Source organism: Spinacia oleracea, chromosome 4 (genome assembly GCF_020520425.1).
Source record: "Spinacia oleracea cultivar Varoflay chromosome 4, BTI_SOV_V1, whole genome shotgun sequence".
NCBI classification, from domain to species: Eukaryota; Viridiplantae; Streptophyta; class Magnoliopsida; order Caryophyllales; family Amaranthaceae; genus Spinacia; species Spinacia oleracea.
This window is the reverse complement of record NC_079490.1, coordinates 34035533-34041731: the sequence shown is the minus strand read 5'-3', so window position 1 is coordinate 34041731 and position 6199 is coordinate 34035533. Positions and strand designations below refer to the sequence as shown.

Here is a 6199-nt window from a genome sequence, read left to right as displayed (position 1 = left end):
CAAAAAGAGGAAAGAGAAAGAGAGACCTCGAGAGGAAGACAAAACATAATTCAAATTAACACTTTAATCAAACCCAAATTAAACAAATATATCGAAGAAAAAACTGGTAAATCTTCTAAAACAATTGAAAATGATAACAATTTCAGATCTGAAGAGCTTACCATTCAAAGGCAGAGAATCTTTGCGATATTTGAATTAAACCCTAATTTCTCAATCTAATAGATCCAACCTCCCTTCATTCGTGAATTGTGTGGTCGAAAAAATTTCAGTAGGAGATAGGGGATGAGATTATACCAAGAAGAGAAGCAGGAGGAAAGAGAAAGGGGAAGCTCGAGCAAGCAAAAGGAAGAGGGAGAAAGACCTAGGTCAGGGCTGAATGTAAAGAGATGCAACGACGTGTCCACACCTGAGAAAGAGGGCAAAAACGAAAAATTGGAAGAAATCGAAGGGAATTTTAGGTACTTCACTATTGGATGAATAGTCAAACACAACTCCTTGCTTTTAAAGGTTGTAGGATTTATTCAAATAGTAACCGTAAACTTTTTAATGAAACGAAGATAGTACTTGTTAATTAAGCCGTTAGAAATTACCATTTACTACCTCTGTTTCAAAAATGATCTTTACACTTTTCGTTTTAGTCTGTTTCATAATGTTCTTTATACTTTGCCTTATTCTATTTATGAAAATGAAAATTTACTACCCAAAATGTCAGGACCGTGACTGCTTTTATCTTAAATTAATAAATTCAACTCACTTTTCTAAAACAACTTACCGATCAAAGTTTATCTTTTAATTAAATACGGAAGGAGTACTAAATTTAGATTAGACCATACTCTATATAGTTTGCAGTACTATGTATATCTCAAGTCATTATTGTATTTATGAATATCACACACAAAAATTATACAATATGTATGAATAATTATCTAAAAAGAAAATTATTGACCTCAGTCAGTTTTCACCAACCCTTCACGAAAGATAAATGAACTTTTTAGAGCCTTATTTCAGGAAAAACAATGTCAGCCTAGCTCAATGACCAATGTTTATCGGAGGACAAAATGAAACACCAATTATTCAACCGTGGAATAGAAAAATTACATACACTTCTTGTTGCCATTGTGGTGTTTCCGTGTAGATAGAACATACGACTTCACGATTCACGAACAATAATATATCTACCTTAGACATATAAAAGATTGACCATATTTAAGTCTAACGTAATCTCATCTTAAAATCAATTGGGTAATTGGTGATAAGCAGAGTAGCATACCAATCTTATATGTTAGTCAGTATCTCTCTATTTCTCCAACGTGGGATAACGTGCTAGTCCAATATTCACATAGTCACATATGGATTATACGTATATTGTAACTTTATTTGATTGCTTCTTTACTAAAAAAAGTCAATGAACATAAGACTTCCTCCCCCAATCCGTGGAAGGTGGACAGTAGTTCACATAGAGGACTGTGTACCTCTTCCAAAACGCAGAAAATAGTTAACAAAACGCAGATTACTCATTAAACAAAAAAGGGAAGAACATCTCTTACTCCCCCTTGAAAAAAGTCTGGAAATTAAATCTCCTTAAATTACGCTTGTTCTACAGTCAAAGATTTTGTCTATCTCAATCTTCCCAAACAACCCCATCTTCATCCCTAAATTCTCTCAAAACTACCGGAAAATAAATCTAGCCCCAAATTTTTCCTAGTATAACTTTTTAACGTTCCTTTACAAAAGGGAATTGATAACAGGGGTTCAGTTTGAAGATATCGAAAATCAAGATTGAACTCCATGGCACAAGAGAACGAACACGGCGAGCGCGGAAGAAGAACACATAAGAAAAAATCGTATGTATATACTACTTTTTTATAAATTGACATGAGAAAAAATAATTGACCTATTTAATAATTGACACGATGTTCTTTTTTTGGAATACAATATGCTCTTATATATTCACTTCATATTCTTTTTCTAATGGAACAATACGGAAAAACAAATAAGAAAAAATCACTTGTTTAATAATTGACGTGATGTTCTTTTTTGGAATACAATATGTTCTTATATATTCACTTCATGTTCTTTTTGTTAACTTGTTTAATAATCGAAGTAATGTTCTTTGTTGAAATACAATATGTTCTTATATATTCACTTCATGTTCTTTTTCTAATGGAACAATACGGAAGAACGTCAGACTCTCTACTTACAAGGACACCGAAAATATAAATACGAAGTATGTGTTATTTTATACTTATTACATCGTACAAGCATCTTGGTTTTATATTCTGCTAATACATGATTAATTGTTCCGGGAAGTATATAATACCACTACAAGAAATTGTACCATTAACGACGGGAAATCCCGTCGCGAAAGGCCAATAATCGTTGATTAACGACGGGATTTCCTGTCGCAAATCCGTCATAAAAGTGGGGCGTCGTTAATAGAAAATCCCGTCGTTAATCCATCATAAAAGACATTTGCGACGGTTGTTCCCGTCGTTGTTTGGTTGTTAGCCCCGTCGTAAAAGGCTTTTACGACGGGATTTTTGACCCGTCGTAATTAAGTTGTCGTTAAAGATACAAATTCTTGTAGTGTACGAAGCCTTTTTTCTCTGGGTTTCTCAGCTATATGCATAATGAATTGTTCCCAATACATAATTAATTAGCAATATTTTTTATTGAGCAAATATAATGCCAATTGTTCTCAAGCATCTTGGTTGTTTTTTTTTTTTTTTTGAAAGTTTAGGTTAGGTAGTCGTAATAAATTGGGATAATTGGTCAAAATTTGTTTGTTTGGTAATGATATATTAGGCGCAATTTTTGGGATTTTTTTTTATTTACTATCTTTAATACGGAGTAATAAAATGTAAATCTATCTTCTTTTCATATTTGTTTTAAAAAGAAATACAAAAAAATATCAAAGCGACGTAGTTTTAATAGTGGTGCATGTAGAGGACTGTGCACCACGATTCACCATCTAAATTGTGATTCCCCCTATGCACAACTAGTGATGTCAGACTGTCAATGGGGCAAATTTCGTGGGAGACTCTCCCTACATCCACCCAAGTAGCCAGGGATGGGGAAAAGTTTGTCTGGTGATGGAACATAGGTGAGAATGCGGCATTTGCTCTGCACGTGTGCTTCACTTTATTCTAATACAAGGAAATGGAAATAAAAAGAGGATTCGTGAATGTCGTATAGAAGACAACAATCTCGCTTTGAGATGGCACACCTAAAAACTCCCACGCCTTTCTTGTGACCATCATGAGTGATGGGACAGGTGTGTATTTTATATTGGACCCTCCCCATCCCGATCCCCACCCACCCAACACCATACCCGCTTACCCAACCCACTTATCTTTAATACGGTCATACCTAACATAATGTCTATACGAAGTATAATTAGTTTTTAGCCTGTGCGACGCACGAGTTATGTGTTTTTTACAATTACGTTCATATGGACTTGATAATCGAAAATCTTAAGACAGACTTTCAGGATCAGTTTTGTGACTAAGAATCGTCTATCAAGTAAACTTGAATGTCAAAAGTTTTGTTTTTTTTTTTGACATAATGAATGTCAAAAGTTAAAAATGGTCCATGGTCGGAAGTTTTCCATAAAGGTGGACGCATAGAAAGCACTAGCCTAATGGATTGCAAGATGACCAGAATAGTAGGAATTATTAATATGCGTACAAAACCACATCACCTTAAAAATGTGAGTAAAGAGTGCGGAATTGAAATTGCAAGCATATAAAATAGAGGTGCGATATTGAAATTGCGTTATTGAAATTGCGATATTGAAAGTGCGGTATTGAAAGGCGGTATTGAAAATGTGATATTGTTTTAGTCACAATTATCTGAAAGAGTAACAATTAACAAAATGCCTGCTTTATCTACCCCTCAACAAAATATGAAAGAGTAAAAATGTAGATAAAAAGTTGAAGGGATAAAGGGAGGTTATGAATACAAAGAGCTTTTTAAAATAAAATTTAAGAAGAGACAACTAAATGACGAATATCTTTACTTTGGAAAATAAAATGAAAATAAATAGAGTTTTTAAAAGATGACAAGTGGCATATAAGTTATGTGTTTTAAAATATTAGTATAGATTAAAAAAAAAAAATTAAAAAAGCTTGTTTATATTTTTTTTAAGTACGTGTTTAAAAAATTTAAACAAGATTTTAAATGTCTAACCAAACAATCCCTTATACGGAGTATATGTTATTTTTAACTGTCAGATACTTTTTATAGATTATTTTTCGTGATATGTTGTCATCTGATATTTGTTAAAAAAAAAAAAAAAACAAAGCAGAAATTGGCGTAGGTATGAGGCGAGTATGGATAGCCAGGTAGGTGGCGGGAGTAATATATTTTAATTTCTATGTGCCAGTTGGGACGAAAATCTATTATATTATACTAAAACATATACCAGGAATGACACATGGGGAGTCGAGGAGCGCTGCGTTAGGGGGATCAGTGCTTCCGCGGTCAGGTGGAGATGTAATTGAAGGGCTACTATAAAAACCTTTCCTAAAAATACATATCTACTATATTATTTTGTTTATTTTCTCTCCTTTTGTATAAATCTAATATATCTCTATTATATAAGCCAAGAGGGGAGGGACATTTGGTAACACCACTTTTGGTGTCCCCTATGAAATATAATGTTCTTCCCGTTTCTATTTCGGGCGTTCCTATATGTTCTTCCCATTTCTATTTTTGGACATGACTTTTTACCATAAATTTCCCCACCATCCCTTATTTAATTCATTCACATTTCCCTATTCACCCACCCAACCCCACTTTTATGATTTTTTATTACTTTATTAAAAATATCTTCTCTTTCCTTCATTTCTTTATTACTTTCTTTTACTACTTTATTACTTTCTCTTACATTCAATCATTACTCTTTCACCCAATCATTACAAGATTCCATTTTCTTAATTCTCACACCATTTCTCAAATGGGAAGAACATAAAGGAACATAGGGAGTACTTAAATACCCTCTGCTATCTTACAATATAATTCAATTACAAACCCAATTATTTAAAATAGTGACTGCCTTTCTCCATTGTTGCTACTGCGTCGTTTCCTCTTCTAATCTGGTCCTCTTTCTTTCTCCTCCACTGTAATTAGCCCTACGTTTTATTTTCTTTATATAGTGTTAATTTTTCCTGTAATTTATTTGGATTGCATTCTCATTCAGAATATTGCAGTGTACGATTTGATACCCATTTGCTTAATTATGTTAATTTGCTTCATTTACAGTTTTATAATGGATTCATTTGCTTACAATTTAATTAATTGATGTTCATTTTGTCGATAGAAACGACGTTTGATGTATCCATTTCCGTTCATTGTCATCTTCTCGATCTCTTATCTCGCTCTTCTTTCTCTTCAATACAACTGAAAGTAAACCACAACCGACGCCGGAAATACTTTCCCAGTAATCAACGGGAAATCGCGCGATTAAAATCGATTGCAAACGAGTTGACTCGGTAAAGGCTTAACTCGCTACCACCATGGCCAAACGATCTCAAGCTTTTTCCGCTCCTTCTTTCTCTAAGATCGCCTTCTTTGTATTTTCTCTCTCCTCCTCTTCTTCTGTGTATTTGTTTTTACGTTCTCTTTTTTTAATTTTCTTTTTTCTTTTTCTTAATTTCTACTTTTCTCAATCTCATTGCCTGAAATTAAGAAAAAAGACAAATTAAATTATTATTATATTAGTTTTGAGAGGAAGAAAAAAATTAGAATATCTTTACGTACAAATTGGATTGTATGGAGTATATAGATATCTTGAACAATTTTCTTAACTTTTCGACCATGTATTTGTGATGAAATATTCCAATAGGTATTAAACTATTGGTTAAAATACTTTCTGATAAAATAAAATAAAGAGATAGTCATTTCACGATAATATATATTGATTTATTAATGTTTGTTTATATGCATTTTATAATCCACGCACGCATCGCGTGTATAAAATACTAGTGTGTGTATATATATATATATGTATATATATATATATATATATATATATATATATATATATATATATATATATATATATATATATATATATATATATATATATATATATATAGAGGAGGCATATTTGCTGAAATATTAGAGCGCCACGTAGGTTTACTAATGATTTCGACCAATTAAAAATAAGATTTCTAATTTATGTTTGAATTAAAAAAAA

The 6199-nt window shown here is 32.3% G+C and overlaps 1 long non-coding RNA gene across 1 annotated transcript; it reads left to right on the top strand.

Annotated features, from left to right (window-relative positions):
- The first annotated feature begins 1667 nt into the window (after window positions 1–1667).
- On the top strand, window positions 1668–5798 carry LOC130459572 (uncharacterized). Its single transcript, XR_008919077.1, has 3 exons — window positions 1668–1844; window positions 2181–2227; window positions 5321–5798. It is a non-coding gene; the product is annotated as an uncharacterized lncRNA (long non-coding RNA).
- Window positions 5799–6199: the final 401 nt, after the last annotated feature.